The 13,537-nt window shown below is 59.1% G+C and overlaps 1 long non-coding RNA gene across 1 annotated transcript; it reads right to left on the bottom strand.

Annotated features, from left to right (window-relative positions):
* Positions 1-11,858: 11,858 nt before the first annotated feature.
* LOC136018161 (uncharacterized) lies at positions 11,859-12,682 on the bottom strand. Its single transcript, XR_010614276.1, has 3 exons — positions 12,591-12,682; positions 12,193-12,255; positions 11,859-11,963 (listed from the first exon to the last, which is right to left on the bottom strand). It is a non-coding gene; the product is annotated as an uncharacterized LOC136018161 (long non-coding RNA).
* Positions 12,683-13,537: the final 855 nt, after the last annotated feature.

Below are 13,537 nucleotides of genomic sequence, written 5' to 3'. Positions count from 1 at the left end.
TGCTGCCTGCCCCTGGCCTGGGCTGGACACTCCCCACGGGAAACACCGCCTCAGTACAAACCACAGCGTCTCCATCTCCCAGCCACCGCAAGGTCTCCAGCTCTCGAAACTCGGGCCCTGCACTCAGAGGCCAAAACGTGAATCGGCTCTCGAACTCCGTCAACTCAGCTTGGTTGTCAGGTGGGGCATTGCTCCTCCACCATTTTTCTTCTCGCATCACAAGATGAGGACTGGGGAAGCAGGAAGAAACATGTGAATCTAGTGGTTTCCAGCAAGGCACTGTTTGTAAAGCAGTTCTAGTATGGTACAGTTGTGGTCATGAAATCAGCCTCCGTAAGCAAAGTGTTTGGGGGTTCTGCGCAAGAAGCAGCTATTTGGCCAGAGGCAGAGCAGAATCCAAGCGGCCCTGGAGGTGCCATGCTTTTAGGATTACTGTTGGGATGACCAAGAGCAGGGTTTCTGTCTCTCCACTGTCCTTCGCAGCAGCACGTTTGTGCAGCAGTCTTGCCCTGAAATTGGCACTGCGCGGAGCAGAGGCAAAGTGGAGGAAAACTACAGAAACAGTAATAAGAAACAGTAAGAAGAAGAAGAAGAACTGTCGTTCAACCACGCAGTTGTGTTTCAACAGGGGAAGCAAGTACCCACAAGCAGAGGGTGCTGGAAAGCTGCGCCCCGTGCTCTGGCCCAGGAGTTAAACACAGGGAAGGCAGATGCGAAGACAGTCTGTTTACTTTAAGCGGGGGGGCATAAAAACAGGGGATGGGGGGTGAGGTGGAGGAGGGTGGGAACTGCATAGTGACGGTAAAAAAATACGAAACCGATAGTAAAATTAGGGTTAAAACACTGGTTTCCTATTGTTAGAACAACAAAACAACGGTGTAACAACAAAAATTCTACAATAAAACAACAAAACAGCTACAGCGTAAGAGCAAAACAACTACGAGGTAACTGAGGCTTTATCGATGAACAGGGAAATCCTAACTAGAGTGAAGAGTATGCCCCGCTGATTTCCTGTTAAATGCCAGTCCTGCTCGCCTGCGTTGCCAACTTTGGCTAAAACAATTGCTGGGAAATTTTGGGTAGTAGAACTGCAGCAGCTGGGAGCGGGCAACAGCGTGGCGGCTTAGTAGCTACGTGGAAGTGTTACTTTTAATCTGCCTTCTGGGCTCAGCTTTGGCTGCCTGCTTTAATAAAGAGTATGTGTCCAAGGCACAGCAAATCCCTTCTCCTCTTCAGCAGACACTGTCAAGTTCACAGAAAGGGGAGAGGGAAGAGCCAGCTCTTCCTCGGGAGGATTTCCTGGGGGGTTCTTGACAAATTTCTCAAGTAAACAAATATCTGAAAGCTTTTATATTCCAGAAGCCAGGAATAAACTACCTCCCCCCAGGCACACATTTCTCTCAGAGCTGATTCAATGGTTTATTCAAAGCCCAGAGGTTCTCAGAGTTCAGATTCCCTTTAAAAAACGTTGGGGGGAAAAAAAGCTAATTTTTCTTCAAGGTAAACACAGGAATAAGCCTCAGCAGCTCTATTTCAACACGCTAAGCAGGGGACATATCCTTTTGCAAGAGCCAATCCAGATACCTGTCAAAAGAGATCTAATCAAGGCTCAGGGCATATTGAATGCGCTTGGTGGACCAAGGTGGCATCACCTGACCTGGCAAAATGAGCCAGTGGCTGCAGAAGCCACAAACACACACCTAATGATGGCAGGGATGGGAGAAGAAGGGGGGCACAGCCATCACCATGGGGACAGCCCAGGTGCACCATCAGGGGAGCCATCCCCTGAGCTATTTCAGGTGACTGAAAGGAACAGGTCACGCAAGGGCAGGAGCTCTGGCATGTGCAGCCTGCGGCTGCTCCATCCTGCCTGCGCCTTGCCCCCAGCCTCCCCACCTGCCCTCTCCCAGCCCTACAGAGGATGCCGCGGCCATCCCTGGGCCCGGGGAGCACCCCAGGTGTTTCGTTCAGCCCATCCGCCTCTGCTCAAGAGCGTAAAGACTCCTCTGGTTGCCGTTGCCAAGGCACTTCTCTGTCCTTGACCTTCTACAGACTGGGTGCTGCAGCACCATGGGGAGCATCTTCAGTCAGAGGGGACACTTAGTGATGGCTCAAGCAGAGGGTGCTGGAAAGTGGCACCTGTGCCCTGGTCCCGGAATCAAACACAGGGAAGGCAGATGTGAACACAGTCTGTTTATTTTAAGTGGGGGACATAACAACGGGGGGGGGGGGGGGATGTAGTGGGGTGGGGGATGTAGTAGGGTGGGTGGAAATTGTATATTGATAGTAAAAAAATGCTAAAATGCTAGTGAAATTACGGTAAAAATACAGGTTTACTATTGTTAGAACAACAACAGACCAACAGTAGAACAAAAAGGGCTACAATAAAACAGCAGAACAACAAGAGTGTAAGAACAAAACAAGAACAGCATAACAAGTACATTAGAACAACTGCAGAACAAACATTGAACAATAAAAGTCTTCAACAAGGGTCAGAGACGCCGACGTTTTGCCTCTGGTGGCCCAAAAGGCCACTTGGCATCTCTGCGGTCCTCCTCCTTCGGGAAGAAAAAACCCAGAGAGAACAGGTTTAGTCACAGCCATGTACAGCGCAATTTAGGAGGCAGGAGGTGCTGTAACAGCTCCAACATAAAAACAAAGCGTGGTTTCATTAAGGAACGTTCCCTTATTGGTGGGGTTTTGGGTAATTCAGGCTGCACCCAAGACACACAATTACAGGGCTCAGAGAGTAAAAGAGCCAGCAGCGAAGCCCTCCTGGGGGTGGTGAGGACCCCACGGGCAGGGGGGAGCAGCTCTCGGGTGACCCCCGGCTCCAGCAGCCTCTGCCCCGCTCCCACCGAACGGCACCAGGGGAGACAGCACCGCAGGTCCCCGGAGCTGGTAAATGCCAAAGGGGTGGGGATGAGGCACAAATGAAAACCAACTGGGATGTGGGGAGGGGAGGAGCCCAATCCGCTCTGGGCTCCCTCGGTGGCTCCAGGGCACCCCAGCACGGGAAAGGCCGTAAGAAGGGAGGGGAGAGGCTGCCAGGGCTGGAGCAAAAGTTCACACCTTAGGGAACGTGGCAAAATAAAGCCAGGACGGAAACTCTGCACGGACGCACAGAGGTTCATCAGCCTCGGCTGGGGAGCTCTTCCAGTAGGAAGAGTTCCCCCTGTCCCACCCCAGGCGATGCCACCCAACACAGCTTCTTGCCAGCAGCACAAACGGGGGCTGGCCCCAGCACTGCGGGCCCGCCTCGGGGCTGCTCTGGACCGGAGCCCCCGCGGGTGGGGGCCAGCAGCACTGGCCATTACTTATTGCAGAAATGACGGATCCATGCCTTGTGCCGCTTGCAGGCTCTGTCCTTGGATCTTGCGCGTTTGGACGAACCTGGAAGCACAAATGTTGCTCAGGTCTCTGCAGCCGCACTCTGAGCTGGCACCGGGGCTACAACCATCCCTATCGCTGGCGGAATGGAAGGTTTTGCATCCCTGGAGCCCAGGAGCCACCACCCGAGCCGGCTCCTGCGGCACAGCCTGACCCTTCCGCCATCCCCCAGCCCAAGGGAACAACGCGATCCATCAGCTCCTGAAGCCTGAAGCACCAACTCCGTCCTTACCAGAAGAAGCGGCGTGTCGCCCAAAGCCTGAGGGCCACAGGTCATAGGTGGGCGCAGGAGTCCCTGGAAAGCAACCCACCACAGTGAGCCGGGGTCGGCAGAGGAGGAAGAGCCTGGCTCTAGGGAGCCGGCAGCACCCGCAGGAGCCGGTGCATCCAGTGCACCCAGAGGGGGCGAGGAGCGGCATTTCAGACTGCCCTCCACCCCCCAGGGCTGGGGACTGGGGCAGCGAGTGACGGAAGCACCCTCCCTTTGCACGGCAAGGCTCTGCACAGCCCCAGCACCAGCCCCTCAGGGCTGCTGAGCCCGGGCAGCTCAGCCAGGTCCGGCAGGAAAGCCGCTGCCTGCATCTGACCCTGCCCTTCAGCCCCGCAGAAGCCCCGTCCACCCCGACTCACCTGGCAACACGGGCACGCTCCCGCTTCTGGGCTGGGTGGTGTCAGTAGGGCTGGCGGTGGTGGAAACGTCTTGCCCAGAATCCACCGACGCTGTGGTCATGTTCGCTTCCTGTGTGTGGCTGGTGCCTGACCAGCGCCAGGGGATGGCTGCTGGGAGCGAGCGAGAAATCAGGACCCACAGCTTGCCGCATGGGACTACCCCTTAGCAGAGCCTCCCGGCACGAAGAGCTCGCAGCTCCGGCCCTGGGCAACCTCGCCCAGCACCCTGGGGCCTGCAGGACACGAGGTCTCCCTCCCGAGTCCTCACAAGTCTCTAAGAGCATCAGAGCCGAGGAGCAGGCAGCACTGGCCCAGGAGCTTCCTCAGCCTGCGCTGCACAGGCACCCACTGCCCTGCCAGCGCGGGCCGTGGCTTTCTCCCCCTTGCCGTGCCCTTGGCGTTCCCAGTCTGCCCTTACCAGCCCTAGGTCCCAAGAGCCGCTGAGAGCGCTGCAACGCTGCCTCCGCCTCCTCCTTCAGGATCAGCTCGGTGGTGGAGTACACTGGGTTAAGGTCAGGGTACTGCCAAGAGAGAGCAGCAGCTTAGTTCCTTGTCCGGGCAGCCGGCAGAGCCGCTCTGAAGGAGCTGTGGAAGCAGGCCTGTGCCAGGCCCATGAAGCCGTGGTTCTGCCACAGCCACCGCAGAGAGCTCCTGCCCCAAGGCAGGCAGCTCAGCCTGCCCCAGCCCTGCAGGAGCTGCACTGAGCACGTTCTGCCCCAGAGGAGGGCAAAAGAGGCTGCGAGACAGCGACCTACCAGCACCAGCGGGTGGGTCTCGCCGGGCACCAGCAGGCAGATGCTCCTCCTGCGTGGCCTTCCTTTCCCCGGCGAAGGTGATGGGCTCCGGGACTGCTGCTGCTCCTCCTCAGGCCTCTCGACAGCTACAGGAGGAGACGAGTCAGGAGCAGCTCCCAGCAGGGGCGTTCGGCCCGCACCAAGGGCGCTGTCCCTTCCCACTCCTCTCTGGATGCCCGTCCTGGAGGGCAGAGCCAGGGACACGGCCTGAAGGCCAGGCCAGGGCTGCGATGCCCTGGGGCAGCAGCTGGCCACAAGAGATGCGTGGGGAAGCTCTCACAAGAGCCTGCTGGGGCTCCACGGCCCAGCGGCCCCTTCCCACCTCCACGGACGCTCCTTGCACGCTGCCCACCCGAACCACAAACCCCACAAGGTGCCACACGTGGCCACATCTCGCACTGTGCCACGGGACCCTCTCCGCGACGGGCACACGGGCTTTCCTCTCTCTTTCAGCTGAGGGAGTGCTGCAATGAGCTCCGCCTGGCATCGGAGCAGCCCCGCACCAGTGGCCCATCCAAGCCCGGCACAGAGCCGGGCCCCACCTACGCTCACCCTCCTCGGTCTGCACAGCCTTGTTCGCTGTCCCTGGAGGGCTCTCTTCTCGTCGCTGCCATTCCCATTCTCTGTGCAAGTGGGAGAGAGCCACTTAGGGTCAGCGCCAGGCCGGGACAGGACATGCCAGTGCCACACGGCAACGGCACCGCTGCAGCCATGCTGCTATACACAGCAAGGGGGCTTCCCCACCACCGGGTGACCCAGCAGCCATGTCTCACGGGCCTGGAATATCCCAGCTCCGGTGGAGAGCAGGCCTTGGGCACCGCCTCGCCTGGGAAGGCGACTGCTTTCCTCCCGGCTGGCATTGACAAGCAGGCACCGGATGGATGAGCAGTACGTTACCTTCCTATCCAAAGTGGCACCTGGCAGCAGGGCCCTTTTCCGGAATGTGGGGCCTCCCTCACGCATATCCTCTTCTATTGGAATGTGGAAAGAGACCAGGAGTAACTAATTTGGGTCAGGGGAGCACAGCCTCCCTTTCTCCTGCTCACCACAGAGGAAATCCCATCTCCCAGGGGCTGGCTGCCGAGCCCAGAGCCTCTCTTGCTTCAGCATTGCTCAACTCCCCCCTGCAATGTCCGTGGAGGGCGAAGCCTGCGCACCCCAAACTGAACCCACGCTGGGAGCAAGCAGCCTCCAGGCTCTTTACTGGCCCAGGCGACGGGGAGGGAGGACGCTGCTGGCCCAGCCAGAGCAAACCCTTCCCTCCTGACCCACCCTGGGTGAAACCTTTCCCTGCGCAGCTGCAGGGCTCCATCAGCCGCGACTCCATCCCACTCTCACATCTGCAAGCCCAGCCCAGGATGTGAGCAGTGTGTTCTTACAGCTCAGCAGGTGCTGAGGAGACCCGTGTCAAAGCGGGAACACAGGGCTCGCAGCCGTGCTGCTGCCTCCAGCTGGGAAGGTGCCAGCACAGCAAAGAGATTTTGTCCTTTCCCCTGGCTGTGTCCCCCCTGCAGACTGGCCAGGGCAGAGTGGGCACAGGCAAAGAGCTCCGCGCTGGGCCGGGGGCCGCGCAGCGGTGCTGGGCGTTGGGCCCGTGGAGAGCCCCTGGGCATCTGACTGTGCCAGCGTACCGGGACGGAAAGGTCCTCAGGGCTGCGGTCCTGTGGCAGCGGGTGCCGCTGGCGCACGGTCTGCGGTGCAGCTTTGCTAGAGGAAAACGGCCAGAGCACTGTGAGCGGCAGGAAGATCCGATTCCACCCTCCTCCCAAGCTCACCAGAGGCAGTAGCGGCGGGACGGTACTCTCAGCACAGATGGTTCCTGCGGTTGAAACACTGGAGAGGCCATTTTGGCGTGCGGGCCACACGAAGACAGGAGCGATGCGGGCTGGCAGGATCGCATCGCACACGAGGACCCCCTGCTCCCAGCAGCCACCCCTGCAGCACCACGCCGGGCAGCGCCAAGGGCAGCATCCCTGACGACCAGGGCCCCTGTGTCCCCCGGGCCCCTGACAAGGAGTGTCTACTGCCACCCGTGTCCTTACCCCACCTGTTTCCCTGCGCCACCCGTGTCCTTACCCCACCCACATCCCAGTGCCCCGCTCACCCAAGGCGGTTGCCGCGGGTCGGGGAGCTCACACCCTGCCCGATCCCAGTGGCCGCTCTGCTGTTACTGGCCATTTGCTTCCTCATGCGCCAAACCATCTGGTCCCAAGGGGTTGGAAAGCGGGCGATCAGGCTGTGCCTGACCCGGTACGGGGGCGGGCGCAGCGGGGGAGAGCGCCTGGGGGGCAGGAACCGTGCTGGAGAGCCCCGGAGCAGAAGGCGCCCGGCGGGCGGGCGGCGGGCCCGCAGCGCCCACCAGGCACCCCCCGCGCCCAGCGCCGCTCCCAGCAGCGATCCCTGCAGCAGGGAGGTGACCGCCACCAGCAGCGCCAGGGGCAGCGCCGACGGCCAGAGCCAGGGGCAGCGCCGTCCGCCCGGCCGCGCCATCGCTCTCGCTCTGCTCTGCAACGGCCACCGGCCCGGAACGCGCTATGGGAGCCGCGCCCAGCGACGTCAACAATCGCCGCGTTCTAGAACTCGGGGCCCTGTTCCACCGGCCCCGCCGTTCCACCCGCCTGCCACTGACAGCCCTGGGCCAGCCGTGCCCCTGACAGCCAGCGGCCCCAGGGATGGACGATGCCGGGGACCACACAAGAACACGGCTCCCCTGAGCATCTCCGGTGCCATGGCCCTGCCGCGCGGACCCTGCAGCCCAGCTGAGGAGGGCAGGGCTGTCTGCACGGCCTCACCTGGCCAGAGGGAGAGAGGGCTGCTGGGGCAGCCAAAGGCATCCTCAGCACTGAGCAGGGGCCATGGCGTGCTCACCCCCACAGCACTCGGCAGCGGCGATGCGCAGGGTGGCCCCTTGCGCCCAGTGCTGCAGTAAAGGATGCCCGCTTGCTAGAACTGTGCACCGAGTCTTAGAGAGCTCTTTCAGTGACACAGAGAGGGAGCAGGGGCACACAGGGAATGCCCACGGAAAAGAACAAAGCGAGTGCCAATGACCAGGTTTCTGATCTCAGCAGCTGCCAAGCGCCGCCCCCGAGATTCAGGGGAAACCTGTGCTCAGAACTGGAGTGGGGCTTATCGCAGGCAGAGCTAGCTTTGGTCCTTCCAGCTAAGAAGGGCATCACGGGCTCCTCCTGAGCTCTCAGGGGACAGCCCAGCACTAGCATCCGCTGTGATCTACGGTGCCCTTGCTGCTGACAAATGTGTTGTATTGAACCGTGCAGCCCTCGTGTCCCTTCAGGTCCTTCTGGTGAGAGCTGGGGGCAGAGGAGGATGCTGCTGCTGTGCTGCCATTGCAGAGGGGCTTTGCAAGGGTCCCTCACGCTCTCGCGGTGGGAGGCAGGGCTCCATCTCCAGCCCAGTGGTTTTCCCGTTCCCCATGGCCAGTGCTGCCATGCAGTGGGCACAGCTGTAGCACTGCGGCTGGCTCAGGTCCTCGACGGGGCTGCTCAAGGGAGCAGATTCTGGTGGAGCTCTTCAGCCCATCCACCTCTGCTCGAGAGCGTAGGCTCCTCTGGTTGCCGTTGCCGAGGCGCAACCTCGTTTCTACTTGACCCTCTGCAAACCGGGTGCTGCACTTGGTGATGGGGCAGCGCACCTGGCCCTGGCTCTTCACTGTCCTCTCATCTCAGAGGTGCCTCCAGAGCTTCCCCCCCAAGGGCTCCCTGCTGCCTGCCCCTGGCCTGGGCTGGACACTCCCCACGGGAAACACCGCCTCAGTACAAACCACAGCGTCTCCATCTCCCAGCCACCGCAAGGTCTCCAGCTCTCGAAACTCGGGCCCTGCACTCAGAGGCCAAAACGTGAATCGGCTCTCGAACTCCGTCAACTCAGCTTGGTTGTCAGGTGGGGCATTGCTCCTCCACCATTTTTCTTCTCGCATCACAAGATGAGGACTGGGGAAGCAGGAAGAAACATGTGAATCTAGTGGTTTCCAGCAAGGCACTGTTTGTAAAGCAGTTCTAGTATGGTACAGTTGTGGTCATGAAATCAGCCTCCGTAAGCAAAGTGTTTGGGGGTTCTGCGCAAGAAGCAGCTATTTGGCCAGAGGCAGAGCAGAATCCAAGCGGCCCTGGAGGTGCCATGCTTTTAGGATTACTGTTGGGATGACCAAGAGCAGGGTTTCTGTCTCTCCACTGTCCTTCGCAGCAGCACGTTTGTGCAGCAGTCTTGCCCTGAAATTGGCACTGCGCGGAGCAGAGGCAAAGTGGAGGAAAACTACAGAAACAGTAATAAGAAACAGTAAGAAGAAGAAGAAGAACTGTCGTTCAACCACGCAGTTGTGTTTCAACAGGGGAAGCAAGTACCCACAAGCAGAGGGTGCTGGAAAGCTGCGCCCCGTGCTCTGGCCCAGGAGTTAAACACAGGGAAGGCAGATGCGAAGACAGTCTGTTTACTTTAAGCGGGGGGGCATAAAAACAGGGGATGGGGGGTGAGGTGGAGGAGGGTGGGAACTGCATAGTGACGGTAAAAAAATACGAAACCGATAGTAAAATTAGGGTTAAAACACTGGTTTCCTATTGTTAGAACAACAAAACAACGGTGTAACAACAAAAATTCTACAATAAAACAACAAAACAGCTACAGCGTAAGAGCAAAACAACTACGAGGTAAGTGAGGCTTTATCGATGAACAGGGAAATCCTAACTAGAGTGAAGAGTATGCCCCGCTGATTTCCTGTTAAATGCCAGTCCTGCTCGCCTGCGTTGCCAACTTTGGCTAAAACAATTGCTGGGAAATTTTGGGTAGTAGAACTGCAGCAGCTGGGAGCGGGCAACAGCGTGGCGGCTTAGTAGCTACGTGGAAGTGTTACTTTTAATCTGCCTTCTGGGCTCAGCTTTGGCTGCCTGCTTTAATAAAGAGTATGTGTCCAAGGCACAGCAAATCCCTTCTCCTCTTCAGCAGACACTGTCAAGTTCACAGAAAGGGGAGAGGGAAGAGCCAGCTCTTCCTCGGGAGGATTTCATGGGGGGTTCTTGACAAATTTCTCAAGTAAACAAATATCTGAAAGCTTTTATATTCCAGAAGCCAGGAATAAACTACCTCCCCCCAGGCACACATTTCTCTCAGAGCTGATTCAATGGTTTATTCAAAGCCCAGAGGTTCTCAGAGTTCAGATTCCCTTTAAAAAACGTTGGGGGGAAAAAAAGCTAATTTTTCTTCAAGGTAAACACAGGAATAAGCCTCAGCAGCTCTATTTCAACACGCTAAGCAGGGGACATATCCTTTTGCAAGAGCCAATCCAGATACCTGTCAAAAGAGATCTAATCAAGGCTCAGGGCATATTGAATGCGCTTGGTGGACCAAGGTGGCATCACCTGACCTGGCAAAATGAGCCAGTGGCTGCAGAAGCCACAAACACACACCTAATGATGGCAGGGATGGGAGAAGAAGGGGGGCACAGCCATCACCATGGGGACAGCCCAGGTGCACCATCAGGGGAGCCATCCCCTGAGCTATTTCAGGTGACTGAAAGGAACAGGTCACGCAAGGGCAGGAGCTCTGGCATGTGCAGCCTGCGGCTGCTCCATCCTGCCTGCGCCTTGCCCCCAGCCTCCCCACCTGCCCTCTCCCAGCCCTACAGAGGATGCCGCGGCCATCCCTGGGCCCGGGGAGCACCCCAGGTGTTTCGTTCAGCCCATCCGCCTCTGCTCAAGAGCGTAAAGACTCCTCTGGTTGCCGTTGCCAAGGCACTTCTCTGTCCTTGACCTTCTACAGACTGGGTGCTGCAGCACCATGGGGAGCATCTTCAGTCAGAGGGGACACTTAGTGATGGCTCAAGCAGAGGGTGCTGGAAAGTGGCACCTGTGCCCTGGTCCCGGAATCAAACACAGGGAAGGCAGATGTGAACACAGTCTGTTTATTTTAAGTGGGGGACATAACAACGGGGGGGGGGGGGGGATGTAGTGGGGTGGGGGATGTAGTAGGGTGGGTGGAAATTGTATATTGATAGTAAAAAAATGCTAAAATGCTAGTGAAATTACGGTAAAAATACAGGTTTACTATTGTTAGAACAACAACAGACCAACAGTAGAACAAAAAGGGCTACAATAAAACAGCAAAACAACAAGAGTATAAGAACAAAACACGAACAGCATAACAAGTACATTAGAACAACTGCAGAACAAACATTGAAAAACAAAAGTCTTCAGCAAAGGTCAGAGACGCCGACGTTTTGCCTCTGGTGGCCCAAAAGGCCACTTGGCATCCCTGTGGTCCTCCTCCTTCGGGAAGAAAAAACCCAGAGAGAACAGGTTTAGTCACAGCCATGTACAGCGTAATTTAGGAGGCAGGAGGTGCTGTAACAGCTCCAACATAAAAACAAAGCGTGGTTTCATTAAGGAACGTTCCCTTATTGGTGGGGTTTTGGGTAATTCAGGCTGCACCCAAGACACACAATTACAGGGCTCAGAGAGTAAAAGAGCCAGCAGCGAAGCCCTCCTGGGGGTGGTGAGGACCCCACGGGCAGGGGGGAGCAGCTCTCGGGTGACCCCCGGCTCCAGCAGCCTCTGCCCCGCTCCCACCGAACGGCACCAGGGGAGACAGCACCGCAGGTCCCCGGAGCTGGTAAATGCCAAAGGGGTGGGGATGAGGCACAAATGAAAACCAACTGGGATGTGGGGAGGGGAGGAGCCCAATCCGCTCTGGGCTCCCTCGGTGGCTCCAGAGCACCCCAGCACGGGAAAGGCCGTAAGAAGGGAAGGGAGAGGCTGCCAGGGCTGGAGCAAAAGTTCACACCTTAGGGAACGTGGCAAAATAAAGCCAGGACGGAAACTCTGCACGGACGCACAGAGGTTCATCAGCCTCGGCTGGGGAGCTCTTCCAGTAGGAAGAGCTCCCCCTGTCCCACCCCAGGCGATGCCACCCAACACAGCTTCTTGCCAGCAGTACAAACGGGGGCTGGCCCCATCACTGCGGGCCCGCCTCGGGGCTGCTCCGGACCGGAGCCCCCGCGGGTGGGGGCCAGCAGCACTGGCCATTACTTATTGCAGAAATGACGGATCCATGCCTTGTGCCGCTTGCAGGCTCTGTCCTTGGATCTTGCGCGTTCGGACGAACCTGGAAGCACAAATGTTGCTCAGGTCTCTGCAGCCGCACTCTGAGCTGGCACCGGGGCTACAACCATCCCTATCGCTGGCGGAATGGAAGGTTTTGCATCCCTGGAGCCCAGGAGCCACCACCCGAGCCGGCTCCTACGGCACAGCCTGACCCTTCCGCCATCCCCCAGCCCAAGGGAACAACGCGATCCATCAGCTCCTGAAGCCTGAAGCACCAACTCCGTCCTTACCAGAAGAAGCGGCGTGTCGCCCAAAGCCTGAGGGCCGCGGGTCATAGGTGGGCGCAGGAGTCCCTGGAAAGCAACCCACCACAGTGAGCCGGGGTCGGCAGAGGAGGAAGAGCCTGGCTCTAGGGAGCCGGCAGCACCCGCAGGAGCCGGTGCATCCAGTGCACCCAGAGGGGGCGAGGAGCGGCATTTCAGACTGCCCTCCACCCCCCAGGGCTGGGGACTGGGGCAGCGAGTGACGGAAGCACCCTCCCTTTGCACGGCAAGGCTCTGCACAGCCCCAGCACCAGCCCCTCAGGGCTGCTGAGCCCGGGCAGCTCAGCCAGGTCCGGCAGGAAAGCCGCTGCCTGCATCTGACCCTGCCCTTCAGCCCCACAGAAGCCCCGTCCACCCCGACTCACCTGGCAACACGGGCACGCTCCCGCTTCTGGGCTGGGTGGTGTCAGTAGGGCCGGCGGTGGTGGAAACGTCTTGCCCAGAATCCACCGACGCTGTGGTCATGTTCGCTTCCTGTTTGCGGCTGGTGGCTGAGCAGTGCTGGGGGATGGCTGCTGGGAGCGAGCGAGAAATCAGGACCCACAGCTTGCCGCATGGGACTACCCCTTAGCAGAGCCTCCCGGCACGAAGAGCTCGCAGCTCCGGCCCTGGGCAACCTCGCCCAGCACCCTGGGGCCTGCAGGACACGAGGTCTCCCTCCCGAGTCCTCACAAGTCTCTAAGAGCATCAGAGCCGAGGAGCAGGCAGCACTGGCCCAGGAGCTTCCTCAGCCTGCGCTGCACAGGCACCCACTGCCCTGCCAGCGCGGGCCGTGGCTTTCTCCCCCTTGCCGTGCCCTTGGCGTTCCCAGTCTGCCCTTACCAGCCCTAGGTCCCAAGAGCCGCTGAGAGCGCTGCAACGCTGCCTCCGCCTCCTCCTTCAGGATCAGCTCGGTGGTGGAGTACACTGGGTTAAGGTCAGGGTACTGCCAAGAGAGAGCAGCAGCTTAGTTCCTTGTCCGGGCAGAGGGCAGAGCCGCTCTGAAGGAGGTGTGGAAGCAGGCCTGTGCCAGGCCCATGAAGCCGTGGTTCTGCCACAGCCACCGCAGAGAGCTCCTGCCCCAAGGCAGGCAGCTCAGCCTGCCCCAGCCCTGCAGGAGCTGCACTGAGCACGTTCTGCCCCAGAGGAGGGCAAAAGAGGCTGCGAGACAGCGACCTACCAGCACCAGCGGGTGGGTCTCGCCGGGCACCAGCAGGCAGATGCTCCTCCTGCGTGGCCTTCCTTTCCCCGGCGAAGGTGATGGGCTCCGGGACTGCTGCTGCTCCTCCTCAGGCCTCTCGACAGCTACAGGAGGAGACGAGTCAGGAGCAGC

Source organism: Lathamus discolor, chromosome 7, assembly GCF_037157495.1.
Source record: "Lathamus discolor isolate bLatDis1 chromosome 7, bLatDis1.hap1, whole genome shotgun sequence".
Taxonomy (NCBI): Eukaryota; Metazoa; Chordata; class Aves; order Psittaciformes; family Psittacidae; genus Lathamus; species Lathamus discolor.
This window is presented reverse-complemented; position numbering and strand designations above follow the sequence as displayed.